General features: G+C 40.4%; 1 long non-coding RNA gene across 1 annotated transcript; it reads right to left on the bottom strand.

Moving 5' to 3' along the window:
• Positions 1-2,262: 2,262 nt before the first annotated feature.
• On the bottom strand, positions 2,263-20,146 carry LOC138873191 (uncharacterized). Its single transcript, XR_011401192.1, has 3 exons — positions 19,593-20,146; positions 2,844-3,170; positions 2,263-2,567 (listed from the first exon to the last, which is right to left on the bottom strand). It is a non-coding gene; the product is annotated as an uncharacterized lncRNA (long non-coding RNA).
• Positions 20,147-20,755: the final 609 nt, after the last annotated feature.

The following is a 20,755-nucleotide window of genomic DNA, read 5'->3' as shown; positions in this document are numbered from 1 at the left end:
AGAATGACTGGGAGTCCCTCTCGACTCTAAATGGGGTAAACCCGGCAAGGCTAAGGTCACAGTCTTGGCATGACAGTCCAAGATAGCGTGGTAAGGTGATAACCAGTCCATCCCCAATATGACATCAAAATCAACCATATCCATGAGTCATCAATCCACACGAGTCTCAAGACCCCCAATCACAACTATACAAGAGCGATGGACTCGATCTACCCCAATAGAATCACCCACCGGTGTAGACACATATACAGGGGCACCCAAGGAATCACTAGGCATGACCAGATATGGTGCAAAATAAGATGACACATAGGAGTATGTAGACCCTGGATCAAATAAAATCGAAGCATCTCGGCCGCAGACCAGAACAGTACCTGTGATAACTACATCGGAAGCCTCAGCCTCAGGCCTGGCTGGAAGAGCATAACATCGAGGTTGGGCCCCACCACCCTGGACTACATCTCTGGGACGACCTCTAGCGGTCTGAGTTCCACCTCTAGCACCTCTACCTCCACCTATAGCACCTCTACCCCCACTTCTAACTGGTTGGGCGAGTTGTGGAACACCTGGTGCCTGAACCATAGCACGGGAACCCTGCTGCTGCGACTGAGTTCCCACCAACCTCGGACAATCCCTCCTGATATGATCATACTCACCACACTCAAAACATTCACTTGAATGATGCGGTTGAGGAAACTGAAATTGACCCTGGTGACCTGAATGACCACCTTGAAAACTCTAGAGCGGCGATGCACTGATAGGAGCTGGTGGTGCACTATAGGGCTGCTGATCAGAATACTGCATGTGAGAACCACGGCCGCCTGAAGCACCGTGAGAAACCTGAAGTGCTGACTGAAAGGGCCTAGGAGGATGACCTCTACCATACGAATCCCTGCCTCCAGATGAGGCACCACTGAATCTGCCTGAATGACGGGACGTCTTGTCCGACCCATGACCACCTCCCTGTGACAGAACCATCTACACTCTCCTGGCCACATTGGCCGCCTCCTGGAAAGAAATCTCACGCCCTGTCTCCCTAGCAATCTGAAGACGAATCGAATGAATAAGTCCATCAATGAACCTCCCCACCCTCTCTCTCTCAGTGGGAAGTATGATTAGAGCATGACGAGCCAAGTCGATGAGTCTGGTCTCATAGCTGGAGACACTCAAACTACCTCCGATAAGCCTCTCTCTGAGTGATAGGGAGAAACTTCTCCAGAAATAGCTGAGTAAACTGCTCCCAAGTCAAGGTTGGCGATCCGGCTGGTCTAGCCAAACAGTAGTCTCTCCACCAAGTCTTGGCGGATCCAGACAAGCGAAAAGTGGCAAAATCAACCCCATTGATCTCTACTATCCCCATATTCCTGAGAACCCCATGACAACTGTCTAGATAATCCTGGGGATCCTCAGAAGATGCACCGCTGAAAGTAGTAGTGAAGAGCTTGGTGAACCTGTCCAATCTCCACAAAGCATCGGCAGACATAGCTGCTCCATCACCGGTCTGAGCTACCACACCCGGCTGAACTGCTCCAATTGGCTGAGCTGCTGGAGTCCGAAACTGGGGAGCCATCTGCTCCGGAGTGCGAGTAGCAGGAGTTGGGCTCCTCCTCCAACCTGAGAGACGACTGGTGCTACATGAAGCAAGCCTGCCGGGTGACACTCTCCATAAGGCCCACTAGACAGAACAGAGCATCCTCGAGGACTGGGGTAGCAATAAACCCCTCTGGGACCTGAGCTGGGGCCATCGGAACTATCTAGGACGAAACCTCATCATCAAAGTCAACCTGAGGCTCCGCCACTGGTGCTGCTGCTCTGGGCTGAGCTTTGCCCCTACCTCGACCTCTAGCACGGCCTCGGCCTCGCCTTCTACCCTTTGTGGGAGCTGCTGCTGGGGGCTCGGGTTGTTGGTCAGTGGATGAGGAAGCGCGTGTTCTCGCCATCTGCGAAAGAACAGAGTAGAAACTCAATTAGCATTGAGAAACCAAATCGCACGATAGGGAAGAATAAATGTGATATTTTTTTTCCTAACTCTATAGCCTCTGGGATAAATTCAAACGTCTGTGTACCGATCCCTTAGACTCTACTAAGCTTGTCTGTGAACTGTGAGACCCATGTAACCTAGAGCTCGGATACCAACTTGTCACGACCCGAATTTCCCACCCTCGGGAGTCGTAATAGCGCCTACTGATGTGAGCTAGGCAAGCCAATTATTGAACAGATTACCTTTATCCATTTTTATACCTTTTAGCATTTGCAAAGCAATAACGTGAAAACATCAGAAATTTCAATAACCGAAAGAAATATAGTAAAACATCCGACATATGAATCTAATACAACTGTTTAAGCCTTAATCACCCAGAACTGGTGTCACAGTACCACAGACGGTCTAAGAGTGCTAAATACAAAGTCTGAAAATAAAAGATACATTGTTTCTACACCAAAGATATGAAACAGGAATTAAAGGAAAGAGGAGACACCAGGGCATGCGGACGCCTGTAGGTCTACCTTGAATCTCCGCGTGGACTGAAGGTAGCCACCCAAATACTATGGTCCAAGAGCTGCTCCGGAATCTGCACAAAGTGCAGAGTGTAGGATCAACACAACCGACCCCATGTGCTAGTAAGTGTCTAGCCTAACCTTGGCGAAGTAGTGACGAGACTAGGACCAGACTACCAAATAACCTGTGCAGTTATATAATATACAACAGAAAATAAAACAGAAATAAAAAAGTAAAGATGGGAGGGGGCACATGCTGCGAAAGTATATCAATGTCAACAGTAATCAAGAGTAACAACATAAGAACAACTTAGATTTCACAGCAAAACAATAAGAAACTTGTATCCAACCTATAAATACTTTGTATCAACAATTGTTGCGGCGGGCAACCCGATCCCAATATATATAACAACACTGTTGCGGCGTGCAACCCGATCCAAATCATTTATCACTGTTGCGGCATGCAACCCGATCTACATATAATATTGTTGTGGCATGCAACCCGATCCAAATATATCATTTTGCGGCGTGCAACCCTATCTAAATATATCATTATTGCAGCATGCAACCCGATCCAAATATATCATTGTTGCGGCCTGCAACCCGATCCACATATTCAATCAACAACAATCATAACAAGAGCCTCGGCAAGGGATCAATAAAGAACTACACTATCCCTGCAAGGGAATCAACAGTATAAATAACTACATCCTGGCAAGGGAGAAACAATTATAATCAATCTTGTTCCAACATCTAACTACCTCAGCTAACACCAATACTTAGTCATAAATAATTTCCACGAGAATAATCACAATCCTTGCTCAATACAGAGAATCATGAACTTAAGCATCCATAGTATTATTTAAGAACACAATAAATTACAATCCAAGACTCACGGTCATGCTCGACAATAACGTATAGATACTCGTCACCATGCCTATACGTCGTACTCAACAAGAAACACGTAGCAAATAGGACACAACTCCTAATCCCTCAAACTAAGGTTAGACCAAACACTTACCTCGAACTTCCACGACCAATTCAAGCCTCAAACACCGCTTTTCCTTTTGAATTCGGCTCCAAATCAATTGTATCTAGACATAATCGACTCAATAACATCAATAAACGCTAAACAATCCAATTCCAATGCTTAATTATAGCTTTCCCATCATTCTTCCCAAAAAGTCAAAAATTAACCCCCGGCCCGCTTGGTCAAAACACGAGGTTGGGACCAAAACCCGATCACTCATTCACCCACGAGTCCGAATATATAATTAGTTCCAAAATTCGACCCCAAAACGAGTTCTAAATCACAATTATACAAAAAGCTCTAACTCTACCCAAATCCCTAATTTTTTACCCTTAAGAACATGATTTAAGCCTAGAAATCTAATGAGTGTTAATGGAAATTGAAGAAAATGAGTCTAAGATTACATACCTATGAATTGGTGGTAAAATATCCTTTCAAAAATTACCCAATTTGGAGTTTGGAAGAAGATGTTATGAAATTTTTGCTAAATCCAGTTTTGGTTCTTTTTTAAAATCACTGGACAGGCCTTCATCGCGTTCGCGATGGGTCAGGCCAAATAAACCACGACACAAGGCTTGCGTTCGCGGAGCTTCAACGCCCAGAGCCTTCGCGTTCGTGTGGACGCATTTGCGTAGGGTAAAATACCCCTCCCCTGCCCAGGCCCATAAGCCTTCGCGTTCGCGATACCAGGCCCGCGTTCGCGAAGGGAAAACCCCCAAAGCTTCGCGTTCGCGACCTGGGCCTCGCGTTCGCGTAGAAGGAAATTTCCTTCAGCCTGACTAACTCATCGCGTTCGCGAGGGTCCTCCCGCGAATGCGAAGAAGGACATACCAGAACATCAGAAACTGAACAACCTCAAAATTTTCACAAGTTCTAAACCTTCCGAAACTCACTCGAGCCCTCGGGGCTCCAAACCAAACATACATACTAACTCAAAAACATCATATGAACTTATCCGTGAGATAAAATCGCCAAAATAACCTCTTAAACAACGAATTAAACCTCAAAATCAATGAAATATTTCAAAACTTCTTAAAACATCAAATTTTGCATTTAAGGTCTGAATCACGTCAAATGACATCCGTTTCTTACCAAATTTCATAGACTTGTCTTATTTCACATATAAGACCTGTACCGGGCTCCAGCACCAGAATACGGGCCTGATACCATCAAATTCTAAATGCATTTCATTTTCAAAACTCATAGAAATTTCCAAAAAATAATTTTCTTTAAAAATTAATTTCTTGGGCTTGGGACCTCGGAATTCGATTTCGGGTATACGGCCAAGTCCCATATTTTTCCACGGACCTTCCGAGACCGTCAAATCACTGGTCCGGGTCCGTTTACCTAAAATGTTGACCGTAGTCCACGGACTGCGCACGCAAAATCGAGGTGATGCTGAAAGAGGTTTTTAAGGCCTCGAAACACATAATTCATTTTAAAAACAGGTGATGACCTTCTAGGTCATCACATTACATTAGGAAGATTTATGAGTTGCTAGTAGAACTATAAATCACATGTGTTATTGATTAAGGATGCAATGATGAGAGTAAAACTAAAGGTTCGACTAGGATGTGCGTCTCTTGTGAGTAAAACTGAAAAATTAGGAAGTGCATCTCCTAGGAACAAAATTGACAAACTTAGAGTAGGAAGTGTGTCTTCTAAAAAGTATAATCTGAAAGACCCAGATAAGAAATGTGTCTCCTAGGGGTAAAACATGAACGACTCAGACTAGGAAGTGCATCTCCTAGGATTGAAACTTGTAATCTAAAACAGGAAGTGCGTTTCCTAAAATGAAATGAGATAAACCTAGACTTCCTAGGGGTGAAACTTAAACGACATCAAACTAGGAAGTGCATCTCCTAGAGGTGAAATCTCAATTTAGGAAGTGCGTCTCCTATAAGTATATCCTGAAAAACCTAGACTAGGAAGTGCGTCTCCTAGGGGCGAAACTTCAGTGACTCAAACTAGAAAGTGCGTCTCCTAGGAATGAAACTTGAATGAACCAAACTAGGAAGTGCGTCTCCTAAAACAAAAATATAACTTGAAAACCTGGACTAGGAAGTGCTTCTCCTACAGGTGAAACTTCAATGACTCAAATTAGGAAGTGTGTCTCCTAGGGATGAAATCTCCATTTAGGAAGTGTGTCTCCTAAAAGTATATCCTAAAAGACCCAGACTAGGAAGTGCGTCTCCTAGGGGTAAATTAAATGAACCAAACTAGGAAGTGCATCTCCTAGGGGTGAAATCTCAATTTAGGAAGTGCGTCTCCTAATATAAAAATATGACTTGAAAGACCTAGACTAGAAAGTGCGTCTCCTAAATAGTATAACCTGAAAGACCCAGGCTAGGAAATGCGTCTCCCAGGGGTAAAACTTGAACGACTCAGACTAGGAACTGCATCTCCTAGGAGGGAAACTTGTAGTCTAAAATTAGGAAATGCATTTCTTAAAATGAAATGAGAAAAACCTAGACTAGGAAATGCGTCTCCTAGGGGTGAAACGTAAATAACATCTAACTTAGGAAGTGCGTCTCTTAAAACAAAAATATAACTTGAAAGACCCAGACTGGGAGGTACGTCTCCTACGGGTAAAACCTCAGTGACTCAAACTTAAATGACCCAAACTAGGAAAAGCGTCTCCTAGGGGTAAAATCTCAATTTAGGAAGTGTGTCTCCTAAAAAGTATAACAAAAAGACTCAGACTAGGAAGTAGATGTGAGACTGAGCTTGAGGAAGATTATAAACTAAGCTTAACTAAAGTAAAAACTAACCCTATTATCCAGGCGGGACCCTTGAACTCAAGGAAAACTAATGATTATCTGACTTAACAAAATTGAAAATTGACCCTATTTTCCAGGCGGGACTCCTGAACATAAAGAAAGCCAAACATTCCTCTCAACAAGGGAAAATGCCTAAGAGGTATGGTTCTTCTCAACTAGGGAAAATGCATAGGAGGTGTGATCTTCTCAATAGCCTTTGCGTAAGCAGAATTGAGGCATTACACCTGAAAAATACAAGCTTCCAAGCTTTGATATGAACATAGCTTTCATCCCTATTTCAGACAAAGAAAACTTGTGAGTTTAAAATATGGTGGTTAGTTTGTGACCTTGACTACGAGGACGATTTCTCTTGCACTTGTCACGATCAACTTGGACCTCAACTTGGAAGACAGTGCTTGTTATCGACCAACCATTTTTCCGGACAACCCTTACCACAAGAAATATTCCTGATGCGTTCATGTCCAATACCTTATACCTGATGCACTGCACTCGTATTCACCAAATCATTGCATTTTACATCAATCCCAAAGAACATCTATTATCACTTATGACGACCAGGCCAGTCGTCTCAAGAGTTACTGCCCCGTTTCCTCGATTTCTGCTTCTTTATGCTTCGTTATTCGTGTTTTATGGTATCGGGTTGGTCGGATCGAGTCCAGAATAATTTTTGGTAAGGTTTGAGACACTTAGCCTCCTTTACGGAAGTTTAAGTTGGAAAAAGTCCACCGAATGTTGACTTATGTGTTAAAAGGCTCGGGTGTGAGTTCTGATAGTTTGGTTAGCTTTGGGAGGTGATTTATGACTTAGGAGCATGACCGGAATGGGTTTTGGAGGTTCAGAGTAGATTTAGGCTTGAATTGGCGAAGTTGAGATTTTGGCGATTTCCGGTTGATAGGCGAGATTTTGATATAGGGGTCGGAATGGAATTATGAGAGTTGCAGTAGCTTCGTTGTGTTAATTGGGATGTGTGTGTAAAATTTCAGGTCATTCAGACGTGGTTTGGTTGGGTTTTTGATCAAAAGCGTATTTCGGAAGATTTTAAAAACTTAGGCTTGAATCCGATGTGTTTTGGATGATTTGATATCGTTTGAGGTGTTTTGAAGATTGGTACAAGTTTGAATAAGGTTTTAAGATATGTTGGTGCCTTTGGTTGAGGTCCCGGGGGCCTCGGGCGAGTTTCGGGTGGTCATTCGGATCATTTGGAGTTAAGAAAGATTGCAGAAAGATGGTTTCAGCTGTTGTAGGTGATTTGGTTTTCGCGTTCGCGAGAGGACCCTCGCGTTCACGAAGGGTCAGGAAGGGAGGCGTCATGTTTGGCCTTCGCATTCGCGAAGGGTAGTCCCGCATTCGCGAAGGGCTAGATTGGTAGGCATCACGTTCGCGTGAGCCTGGGTCGCGTTCGCGTAGGTTAGTGAAGCTGAGGCATCGCGTTCGCAATGGGGTATCGCGTTCGCGAAGGGGTATCGCGTTCGCGAAGAAGAATTTCGGTCAACGGAATTTTTGTGCTTCGCGAACGCGAGGCTTTGACCGCGTTCGCGAAGAAGGATTTTCAGGCCTGGGCAGAATGTTTAAAAGGTCGTCTTCTCCACGAATTTGGGTCTATTTTACTCCATTGTTGGTCGTTTTTGGAGCTTTTTGAAGGAGATTGAAAAGGGATTCAAGGGGAAATGGTTGGAGGTAAGAATTTCGGACTTTAAACTCGATCCTATTGTGAAATCTACCTAATAAATCATGGAATATAAGCCAAAAATTGAGGAATTAAGGTTTGAGATTAAGACATTTTAAATGAGGATTTGAGGGGTCATTTGGACTCCAATTTTAGTGTTTTGATATGTACGAACTCGCGGGGAGACGAGGAATCTATTGATGTAAAAAGTTTTGAATTTTGAGATGTGGGCCTAGGGGTCGGGTTTGGCTAATTTCGAGATTTTTAGTGTTTTTCGATTGTTTTCGCTTGGGCTTCGTTCCCTTGGCATATTTTGACGTCCTCGTTCTGATTTTTGATAGATTCGACGTGCGTGGAGACCGATTCGAGTGGAAAAGGCATTGCGGAGTAGTTTTTCACCGGTTTGAGATATGTAATCATTGTAAATCTGGAACTGAGGGTATAAAACCCCGGTATTTGACTTGTTTTTGATAAATGCGGTGACGCACATGCTAGGTGACGAGCGTGTGGGCATGTACCGGTAGGGATTGTGACTTGGTCCGTCTCGTAATGACTATTAATCCCTTATTTAAGTCATTTATACTGTATTATGGGTTGTATGCCTTGTTTGGGGCCTTGTGCTGATCTGTAGAAACCTTTAAGGGTATTTTGACTGGTTTTCCTCACTTTACTTGCTAAAAGCATATCCTCAGTTATGTTTTACTTGTTTAAATGTTAAAACTAGTTTTATCACTTTACTCCTAATTGTGAGGACTGCTTGGACTGAGATCCCTAAGTTCCATGGTTATGCCAGAGAGGCTGTGAGGTTAATGACTGAGAGAGGTTGAGAACCTAATAGTGAGGATATGATATGTATATATTATGGATCGGACTGCATGCCGCAACGATATATATATATATATTGGATCGGGCTACACACCGCAGCGATATATATATTGGATCGAGCTGCACGCCGCAGCGATATATATATATTGGATCAGGTTGTGCGCCGCAGCAATATGACGCTTGGACTATAGGAGCCCTTCCGGAGTCTGTACACCCCCAGTGAGCGTAGTAGACAATTATATATGGGTCGGGCTGCACGCCGCAACGGGTACTATGATTTGTATTATTATGAGATACTAATGAGCGGAGTGCTGAGAGTGAGTACTGTGTGACGAGAGTCGAGTCACGAGTGACTGAGAGGCTGCCTGAGGGGCCATATTGTGAGTGATTCCTTGCCCGAGAGGCCTTGTTATGATGTTTTCACTGATTTCACTCTTCTTTTAAATAAGCCTCTATTTGATATACCGCTAAGTATTTGATTCCAAATGTTTAAACTGGAAATGTGATTTTATAACAAAAACTGATTTTAAACTGTAAAGATAACCTGATATTCTGTTGATTATCCAGTTATGTATTTTTGAACTGCTCGTTATTGCTTTCGGTCCTTATTTACTCTAGTTACTTACTGAGTTGGCGTACTCACGTTACTCCCTATACCTTGTGTGCAGATCCAGGCGCCCGAGCGACCGAGTGAGGGCTTTCAGCTGTTTTAGTATTGAATAGAGACTTCGAGGTAGCTGCATGGCGTCCGCAGCCCTGTTCTCTCCCTCTTATCTTATTATCTTTCCGCATTTCCTAGACTATTGATGTATTAGGTATTCAGACTTGTATTAGAGGCTCTAGACTCGTGACACCAGATTGTTGGGGCTATGTAGTTATTGTTATTTTGACATTCCGCATATTTATGTTGTTTTAACACTTATAATGACTTCAGTATTTAAAACTTATGTTAGAAAATGGCTTAAATCTTTATGGAAAATGGGTCATGGTTAGTTGATTGGCTGGCTTGCCTAGTAATGTGATAAGCGACATCCCGACCGATATTTGGGTTCGTGACATCACCAAGTCAATGCACACACCATTCTCCTATGTCTTATGCCATTTTGACATGCTTGCTAGACTCTGCTTTGTGTGACTAAAAAGCTGGTAGCAGATTTTGAAATCATTTTTCACTTGTTTCGACAAAAATAGACTCAGAATGAACTCAAACAAAATAGGAGGAACAAAGTAAGGAAAAGAAGAAAAAGAGATGGCATCTAATAAGAAAATTGTCTACCCAGGAAAAAGAACAAAGTAGAAACTAATCTGATTTGGAAACCTGCTCCACTGATCATGACATGCATTTTGGATTAAGTGACCTAATCCGTCCAACCAATCACACTTTCAGTTCATGTCCCGTCTTCATACTTCAAAAATCGGGCTTTCAATGATCCAATTTCTCTATAAAGTCATGAACCTCATTCGGTTTGTAGTGCCCCGAAGGGTTTTCATAGCAGACCTCTCTCATTTGTTCATCTCTCAACTCACCATCGCCATACGGTGCCTGCGAGTATTTTCACCAATAAGACTCTTATTTTAAATTTTCTCTCAGCTCTCCATCGCCTTACGGTGCCCGCGAGAATTTTCAACAATAAGACTATCTCATTTTAAATTTTCTCTCAGCTCTCCAACACCTTACGGTGCCCGTGAGGGTTTTCACCAATAAGGCACTCTCATTTTATTAATTTTCTTTGTACCCATGAACAAAGTGTTACCCATGATGTGAATCATACATCTATCTCGCTTGAATTGGAATTCCTCAAAGATTGATCGAAAGGTCTTTCTTTGGACCGTAGTGTAAGATTTTGGATAGGGTTAGAAAGAAAGAGCAGCATGCAGGCTGAAAACGGCTTAAGATGAAAGGGTTCAAGGTTACAACTTTTGGAATCAGATCTTTTGCAAACCCAAAACTTTTGCCCCAGTTTCTTTGGGTTTGGGAAATTTTGGATTTTTATTTTGAGGGGACCGAACCGTTTAAGGTTGCCTACGTATCATTAAAAGGAATCAAGTCGAACGTAGTTCAAGCATAAACGATGTTTTGTTTTTGTTGCTTTTTTTTTCTTCTTTTTCTTTTTTTTTCTTTTCTCTTTCCTTTTCTTTCTTTTCTTCTTTTTTTTCCTTTCTCTATTTTCTAATTCTACTTCTGGTTCCAAAAGAGGGGTATGAAAGAAAGTAAATAAGGCTCAAAAGGGGTAGTAAAGGATAATAGTATTTGGGTAACAAAATAAAATGCCTTCGTCATACCAAACTTCGAGAAATCCAAATACAAATCATGCAATTGAAAATAAGAAGAACTATGCACAATGTCTCTTGATGGCATCAACACAAACTCAAAGTGCCAATGGGCAATACCTTTGTCTCAATGAATGACCCTCGCCAGTTCGAAGCAGACTTGACTCAGCCTTATCTTGATGTGGAGGGATGCATTTCAACACTGACTGATCTACCTCAAACTGCTTGAGAGACATTTCCTTGTATGTTCTTATCAACCTCTTGATTTCCTAGACTAACTGCTTAAGTTTCACTCAATTCAAGCTTCAGGTTATCTTAGAATGCGTGAATCTTTACTTGTTCCTCAAACGCATCTGTTTATCATATTCAAAATTGTGTTTCATTATTCCACGATTAAACTAGATTTCAAGATCTGGCTAAAGACTCCGCATACATGCCATGTCACTAAATCTGGCGTAAAGAGAACTAAGCACGAAATGGCACAAAAGGACAAACGATATTTCATTGAGTAACAGATGGAAGGGTTTAACGACAAGAAAAAAACAACCTAAAATTCGAGTTACAACCCTAAAATAACCCGGATAATGAAAATACAACAGAACAGACAGACAAGACTCGCATAAACACAATAGATGGATAGAAGGGTATGACACAATAAAACCAATAAAATCTGGATCACAACCCCGAAGTAACCCAGATAATAAAAAAAATCAAAACAAGCTACCAAGATTCTTCCTAGTGAGGAGGAAAGGACTTTTCAATTGCTAAGCTCGACATTTAGCTACAAATTTGCTCATTAGAATCACCAGAGCCCACTCCAATTTCAATATCATTAACTTCAGTCAGTAAGTTTCCAAGAGGATTCTCATACTCCCTGTCACCACGCATCATCCCCAAAGTGTGCATCATCATGTGTAGGTAAAGGATTATGTGCGATATTCTAGGTGTCACTATCCTGGATCACAATTATCCCTTCTTGAATCATTCTTTCTATTTCCCTTTTCAAAGCACGACAATCTACGATGTTATGCCCTTGGACATTAGAGTGGTACATGCACTATACAGCAGGATCAAAACATTTTGCCTATGGGTCCGGATTATAGCCAAGGAGCGGCTTAATCAGGCCAGAATGTTTTAACTTTTCAAACAAGCTTGTGTAGCATTCTCTGATTGGCGTGAAACTATTTCTTTGCCTTTGCTCCCCTCCATGCCCCAGTTTTTTAGGGTTGTTGGATGCTCGAAAATGTTGTGAAGGAAAAAGTGTATTATACGGTGTTGGCGCTTGCCATAAAGAGTGACTTAGTGGTTGGACAAATGATCGTACATTGTTTGGAGAATAATATTGAGGTGGATTATGTGGATCTCGGGTATAGGTTTGGGGTTGGGATTGGGATCGAGGATGAGTATATTGGTGAGGTGGACCCGTCGGGCCATGTCGTGATCCTGAGACAACCATAGCAACATCATCATGTTCCTTCTAACCCAGCAAGCTTCTTGTGTCGTTCTAAATTGCTTGTATTGTGGCTTTTAGAGCGGAATAGCTCATGATCATGCTCGACTTCAGCCCATTTTCTACCATTTCTCCCATTTTTACCACATCATTAAAAGGCTTACCCACAGCCGAGATCAAATGCCCAAAGTAAGTAGGCTCTTGGGCTTGAAGAAAGTACTCGACCATCTCATCTTCTTCCATCGGGGGATTGACTCGGGCAGCTTTCTCTCTCCATTTGAGCCTGTATTCCCTAAAGCTTTCATTAGGCTTCTGTTCCACCTTGGTGAGGGACATGCCATCCATGACAATTTCTATATTGTACTGAAGTTCCGGGCAAAGGCCTGAGCCAAGTCATCCCATGTGCCACCTCCTAGTGTCTTGGCGGGTGTACCATTCCAACGCCGCCCCACTCAGGCTTTGACTTAAATATGCCATCAGTAATTCATCTTTCCCACCGGCACCTCTCATCTTACTGCAATAACCTCTCAAATGGGCCACAGGATCTCCATGTCCGTCATACAAATCAAACTTTGGCATCTTAAACCCAATAGGCAATTGGACGTCAGGAAACAAGCACAAGTCTTTGTAAGACACGCTCACCTGGCTCCATGTATCTTGCATGTTTCTTAGAGATTGCTCTAAGATTTTCACCTTCTTGGATATCTCATCTTGCTCTACTGTCCTTGTGCATTTTTCATTCTCAACATGAGGCTCATTTCGAGAGCTAGGATTATATGAGACTGGGACCTGGCGGGCCAGCTCTGAGAGTAATACTAGGTATCAAGAGGTTTGAACCGGTGTTCACTATTGGATCTATGAATGAAAGGTTGTTGAGAAGTTGTGATACTGGGGAGTGGATATGACATGAGGGCTATTTTTGGGAAAGGTAGTTGGAGGACGAACGATGCAGCTACTAGGGAGGTTAGGAAAGCTATGGTAAACGGGAAAATCTGGAGAATATGGTGGGTCATTTGACACTATAACCGGAGCTTGGGTAAGGGTATCATCTATGAAGCTAGGTGGTGGCAGGGGTGGTGCCTTCCCAGTCATCCAAGTCTGATACATGCCCGCCATATGTTTTCTCAACATCCTTACCTCTTCAACCAACCCAGTCTCTAGTTCAACCAATTGTTTTTGGGCACCAGTATCAACCAACTCAATTCCATTATCGTTTGCCATTGCCTTTCAAGTTTATATTGTAGGGATGAGTTACCAGTTTAAGAACTACAAACCAATCACTTTTCTGCTCTATAAAGATAACAAAGAAGAACAAATGAAGTTATCACATTAGCGTTAGGGCTTTTAACATAAGATAATTTCACATTATGTGCAATGTACCTAATCACAATTATCGGTTCTAAAATGATTTTGAGGGTGCAAAGTCAACTTGGCATCATCCCAATTTTACTTCTCTTGCCCCTGTCTTCTTCATTTTCTCTCTAGCGCTCCTTGATTTGCTCATTTTCTTTCCTCTCTTTTTCCTTTTTCCTTTTTCCTTTTTCCTTTTTATTTCTTTTTTAAAATTTCAAAAACGATTAGATCGAACCCTATGTAAGTTGCCTACGTATCATGTGGAGACATGAATCAGATCTCGCGTAGTTCGGAAAGATTGGGAATAAAGTGAATAAACTAAGTCTTTTTTGGATTTTGAATTTTTTTTCTTCTTTTTTTTTAAAAAAATTCGAAAGAAAGACTTATAAAGGAGAAAGAAAATATTTTTGGATTTTGATTTTTTATTTTATTTTGATTTTTTTTGGATTTTGAAAGAAAAACTTCTAAAGAAGAAAAAATATATATTTTTGGATTTTTGGACTTTTACTTTGAATTTACGAAAGAAATACTTTGGAAGAAAAGAGAAAATATTTTTTGAATCTTGAATTTTCTTTTGAATTTTAGAAAGAAGAATGAAAATATTTTTGGATTTTGAGAGATATTAAAAGAAATATTATTGTATTTTTAAAAAATTGGGGTCTAAAAGAAAGACTTTCTAAAGAAGGAAGTAAAGGAAAATATTTTTGATTTTTTTGAAAATGGTGGTCTCAAAGTAAGACTTTTCTAAGAGAAAGTAAAGGAAAATATTTTTGATTTTTTTAAAAAAAAAATTTGGGCCGGAACCGATTAGGTTTGCCTACGTATCTCACATCTGGTGAGAATCAGCCTCACATAGTTCGTCCACTTTTGACGGAACAAGGAAACATGACTTTTTGAAAACATTGGCTTATTTTCTTCTTCTTTTTTCAAATTTCGCAGAGTTTCTGATTTCAAATACTTACCTCTCACTCTTGTTTTTTTTTTTTAATTTTCTTTTTCCTTTTTTTTCCTTTCCCTATTCTAGAAGACATTCAACATGCAAGCCGAAACAAACATATGTGCAAGTAACACGTAAGATGCATCATGATGGTCTTTTTAATTTGGGTACACCTGTCTTAGACGGACCTAACCCCTATGTTGAGTCCCCAAAGTCAAATGCACGTGATGCAAATAAACGTTCCTACTAGGGATCCGACATGAGGCTATGTTATTCTAAGATTAAATCCTAGGGTATATTGTTCTAGACCTGGCTTACCCGAGCAGATAACTCGAGCCGGAAGGCAGCGTACCGGGAATACAGAAGCTTTGCCGGCTTGCAACTTATCTGAACCTCGTTCTAAAGTTAAGATATGACTCTAACAGAAAAGGAGCCACGTGAAGCGCACGCTCCCGGGAAGATTTAGAAGACTCAGAGAGAAAAATGGTTTTGTAATAGTTTTATATACAGTTCATTGAACGACCCGACCGGTCGTTTTGAGCTCTAGCGCGTCGTTCAGCAGTTTGGGGCCATGAGCAGCTTCACTTCAGGTGTTATGACTTGTACGCATGGTCAGAATTGAATTCCGGGGAATTCAGAGTTGATTTGGAAAGGGAATTCTCATTTCGAAAGCTTTAAGTTGAAAGAATTGACTAAGATTGGACTTCAGAGTAAACGACCTTGGATTCGGGATCTGATGGTTCCAGTAGGTTCGTATGATGATTTCGGACTTGGGTGTATGCCCGGATCGGGTTTTGGATGACCCGGGAGCATTTTGGCGCCTATTGTAGAAGTTAGCATTTTGGAAGAAATTTCATAAGTTTGGGTTGAATTGCATTTTAGGGTTATCAATGTCCGTTTGGGATTCCGAGTCTGGGAATACCTCGGTATGGTGATTCTGGAGTTGGGAGCGCGATCGGAAGTGAATTCGGAGGTCCGTAGTTCATTTTGAAGTCATTTGGTTAAAGATAGAAATTTGAAAGTTTTTGAGAAGTTTGACCGAGGGTTTGACTTTTTGATATCGGAGTCGGATTCCAATTCCGAAAGTTGGAGTAGGTCCGTGATATAAAATATGACTTGTGTGCAAAATTTGAGGTCAATCGGACGTGAATTGATAGGTTTTGACATCGAATGTAGAAGTTTGAAGTTCTAAAGTTCATTAAGCTTGAATTGGGGTGCGATTCATAAATTCGATGTTGTTTGATGTGATTTGAGGCTTTGAGCAGGTCCATGTTAAGTTATGGGACTGGTATGTGTGATTGGATGGGGTCCTGGGGGGCCCGGGTGAATTCCGGGTGGTTAACGGATTGAATTGGGGTTGGAAAGAATAGATGAAGCAGCTGATATCTGGTATAACCGCACCTGCGAAGATTTGCTCACATGTGCGGAGCCACAGAAGCAGCCAAAGGGACGTAGATGCGATGGTAAAGGGTGAAGGCTGGGACCGCAGATGCGATCAAGTCACCGCAGAAGCGGGGCCGCACCTGGGGAAGAATGAGCGCAGAAGCGAAAATGGGCTGGGAGCCCCGGATCGCAGAAGTGGCCATTGGTCCGCACTTGCGGGACCGCAGAAGCGGTCAAGAGACCGCAGGTGCGAAAGGATTGGAGGCAGTGAGCTCTCTTTAAAAATCGAGCTTTGGTTCATTTCCACCCATTTTCACTTCAGGTTGGACGATTTTGGAGCTTTCGGAAGAGAAATTTTCTTCATCTATATCAAGGTAAGTTGTTCCCACTCATTAGACGTTAAATACATGGTTTTGTTTCGGATTTGAGCATGAAAATTGGTGGAAACTTAGGGTTTGAGGGGAAACTTAGAAAATTCGTATTCTTGGAATTTGACCACGATTTTGGGTATGAAATAAGGAGAAAATCATATATTTGAGTTCATGAGTTCATGGGTAAACTTTATCTTCGAAAAATTTCGAAATCCGGGCACGTGGGCCCGAGGGAAATTTTGTCAACTTTTCAATCGGGGTTAAGAATTGTTATAAATTGGTTGTAGTGAGTAATTGAGCTTATGTTAATAGATTTGCATAATTATTGACTAGTTTTGGAGCATTATGCATCGATTTTTGTCTTCAGAAGGGTGTGGAATACCGGTTATGGATCTTTGGAGCGAGGTGAGTCTCCTTTCTAACCTTGTAAGAGGGAATTGTCCCCATAGGTGAGTTAATTGGTTATGTGCTCTTATTTGCGGGGACTACGTACGCACGAGGTGATAAGAGTCCATGCGTAGCTACTATTATGCTTAAGTCCGGGTAGTTTAGGGCCCAAAAGCATGCTTTCTTATAGTACTTGCAACCTTGTTGACAAATTTAAAATGCTTAAAACATATCGAACGTGTAAATGAATTTCTAAAAAGGGCTAGATATCATTTCTTGACTTTTAAAAGAGAAACTTGTTTTTTCTTGAATATTTGCTCCTTGATGAATTATTGATTTGATTGTTTGAATGTGTTTATCTATTGTAGAACGGGCTGAACGCCTCGGTAGATTAAATAGATGCATCTATCGTTCACGTCATTCGACCCTCTGGCAGTGCACAGTTTAAATATTGTTGGATCGGACCGTACATCCTCGGCATGATTTGTGTATGCTTGCATTACTTGCCTTGGGATTTATAGATGTTGATATTTGTTCTCCCTAACTTGAGAATAAATGTATAAAAGATGAAAAGGAATTTGGAAATTTCCTATAAAAGAAAGAATTGTTTACTTGCTTCATTCTATTGAATTACAATCCTGTTATAAAAATCTTCGATTTATTATATTATGGACGTATCATTATTGGACCACTAGTAAGTGTCGAAGTCGACCTCTCGTCTCTACTTTTTCGAGATTAGACAGGATACTTACTGAGTACACATTGTTTTTGTACTCATGTTACACTTGTTGTGCATTTTTGTTGCACAGGCACATGTATTCCTAGTGGCCTACTGGGCATAGCAGCATGGATGATACGGGGACTAGGTGAACTGCATTTCTCGACGACCCGCACCAGTATAGTCTCTTTCAGTGTATTGTATTTACTTTCTGTCCAATTTGTATTCCGGACAGTTATTGTACTTTATTCGATTCCTTAGTAATTTTGCATGCACTTGTGACACCGGATTCTGGGATGTCTATGGAAGTAGTCAGTATTTTGAAATTGTTAAATGTTTCATTATTTATTCAGTGGAATTTATTATATATTGTTTAAACGTATAGAAAAAGTGATTTCAGAAATATTTAAAACGAGAAGTTACTAGTTATTTGTTGTTGGCTTGCCTGACAATGGTGTCCGGCGCTATCACGACCCTTAGTGAATTTTAGGTTGTGACAGTTCAAACAATATCAAAACGATAAAAAGAAGTAATTACCACATTAGGCTCAAACACGTAAAAAATCAGATAATACACCAAAGTCAACTATAACAGTTATTCTAAGCTCAAATTCTGAACCCTGAACCAAAAGTTCTGGGTTCTCATCCCTAGCAGAGTCGCCAAAGCGGTCACACCTCCTTTTTTTCAAAGGAAGCGGGAGTTTTTCTAATTTAAGTGACATTAATTGAAATGAGATTATTTATTTATTTCAGAGTAGCCACTTGGGATAATTATAGTGTACCCAGTCACCGGTTTATTTTAAATCCCAAATCGAGGAAAATGACTTTATTTTTACGGTCCGCAAACACAAAAGACTGGGTAAGGAATTCTGTTAATCAGAAGAAGGTGTGAGACACTCCCGAGTTTCGTGGTTTTAGCACGATCGCTTAACTATTAATAATTAGCCTAATTATCTGATTTATTATATGTTATAAACTCTATTATGCATTTTACCTTTAAAACCGCTTTTAGTTATTTATGGAGTTTACTTGAACAAGTCGTGATATCGTGCACTCGTTTGTTTTGTACACATTGCGAATCGCATCACTATCTGCATGTTTAATTTTATTAATATTAGAAGTTATGGTCAGGTTACATGAAATGCATACCCGAATGGGATTTACGTATCGTGACAATGTCACGGGAACTGTACTCATGGCCACGATGATTTATTAATCATGCCTAAAGCAACTAACGTTTGTTCATAATTTGTTTAATTACTTCCTAACACTTGAGGTGATTTGCCACTTATTTATGCAAGGAGTCGATAAGACTAAATAATACGTAAACACACGCAGCTGCTTTTGAGCATTTTTGAGATATGTAAAAATTTAAATCCTTACTAAAATAGGATATTTATGTTAATTTAGCTTAAGATTTTTTTGTTCAACTTTGTTCAAAAATATTTTAAACCCACTGAAATATGTATAGTAAAAATATAAGCAATATTCAAAAGGTATCTTATACTCTTGTCTCCATTGACAGTGTTGATTTTTCAATATTTGAGGGAAATAAAGTTATATTATGCTTCACAAAACCTTATATAATCAAAATGCAGAAAAGCAAATATAAAGGGAAAAATGAGAAACCTGTACATTTTTACACTCTAACACAGAGACATAATATTAAAAATGAAAACAGAACACTAAAATTAGTACTAAAAAAAGAAGATCTAACTAGCAAATTCAAGCGTACTAACGTACATTTTTACACTCAAACACAGAGACATAATATTAAAAAAATATTAAAAATGAAAACAGAACACTAAAATTAGTACTAAAAAAAGAAGATCTAACTAGCAAATTCAAGCGTACTAACGTATCTGAAAACTTTCTTTCAATATGGATGGGATAAAACTCCAAATCAAAAATTCGAACAGAATGACTAACCGATAGATTAAAGCTTTAGAAATCGGCAACAAGATTTCACCAGAAAAAGGGACCACGACCTGAGCTCCGGCAACCTCAACTGAAGGGAGTTTCTCAACAACGAACTCTACGGCTATTTCGAGTTTTGGACGATTATTAACCCCTCAAATGACTTCCATTCCCACAGTAGGAGAAAATATTTCTATGGATGAAACGGAGTTTCATTTGCCGTCAAAAAACAGAGGTGGACGAAGTTGGTTTAACAGAGTTAGGTCAGTGATTTAGGAGCTAATTTTCACTGGTTTTGGTGGAGTTTAAAGGTTGCTTCAATGGCTAAAGTTTCAGCCCGTTTTCATGATTATTGAGTGATGAAGTAGGACATGAATCGTTGTATGCTTACATTGATTTCTTGACTAGTTTTTGCGATGAAGGAGCTGCTGCCTCTCTCGTGTAATGGATCTTGAAGGCTAGAATTTGCTGAATTCTAATGAAGAGAAAGGGTCTATTTTTGGGTGGTTGAAAGCTGTCTCTCGTTTTCCTTAAGCTGCTGCGCAACTTTTTCCCTTTTTTGCTTTAGGTTTTTTTTTCAACGAAGATATCTGTTAAGTAGGTGAAGAGAGGGATATGGGCCAGGTGGGTCAGCAGATGGGTGTGTTTTTGGGAATTAGGGCTGCCGATTTGGGCCTCTTTGAAAGATCCGGTTTTGGGCCTTCTTGGACCTCTTAAGTGAAAATAAGTCAAGAATCATTCTAAAATTCATTCTCTACTGATAAAATGTTAATCTATATTAAAAATAAAACTATTATTTTTTTTTGTATTATTATTATTAGTTTTTTTCAAAGGCTTAAAATAAACTTAGATAGGCTAAAGTTATAGTAAACTTAAAATACTATAAACATAAATACACTAATTGACCTTCAACTAAAGATAAAAAATATTTTTGTATTTTTAAATTGTAATTTGAAGTAAAAATTGATTAAAACTCCACAAAAATTAAAGTTACGTTAAATGAATGTTTTAAAAACTAAAAATAACCTAAAACGTGACGGGTCAAAAATTATGTGCTTACACCCATAAGCCCAAAATCACTCAACGAAGCTAACGGAATCGACAGAACTCTATTCCGGAGTCGTCTTCATATAGTTCCGACTAAGATGCAAATCCCAAGGCTTAAACCTCCATTT

Source organism: Nicotiana sylvestris, chromosome 1, assembly GCF_000393655.2.
Source record: "Nicotiana sylvestris chromosome 1, ASM39365v2, whole genome shotgun sequence".
NCBI lineage: Eukaryota > Viridiplantae > Streptophyta > Magnoliopsida > Solanales > Solanaceae > Nicotiana > Nicotiana sylvestris.
This window is presented reverse-complemented; position numbering and strand designations above follow the sequence as displayed.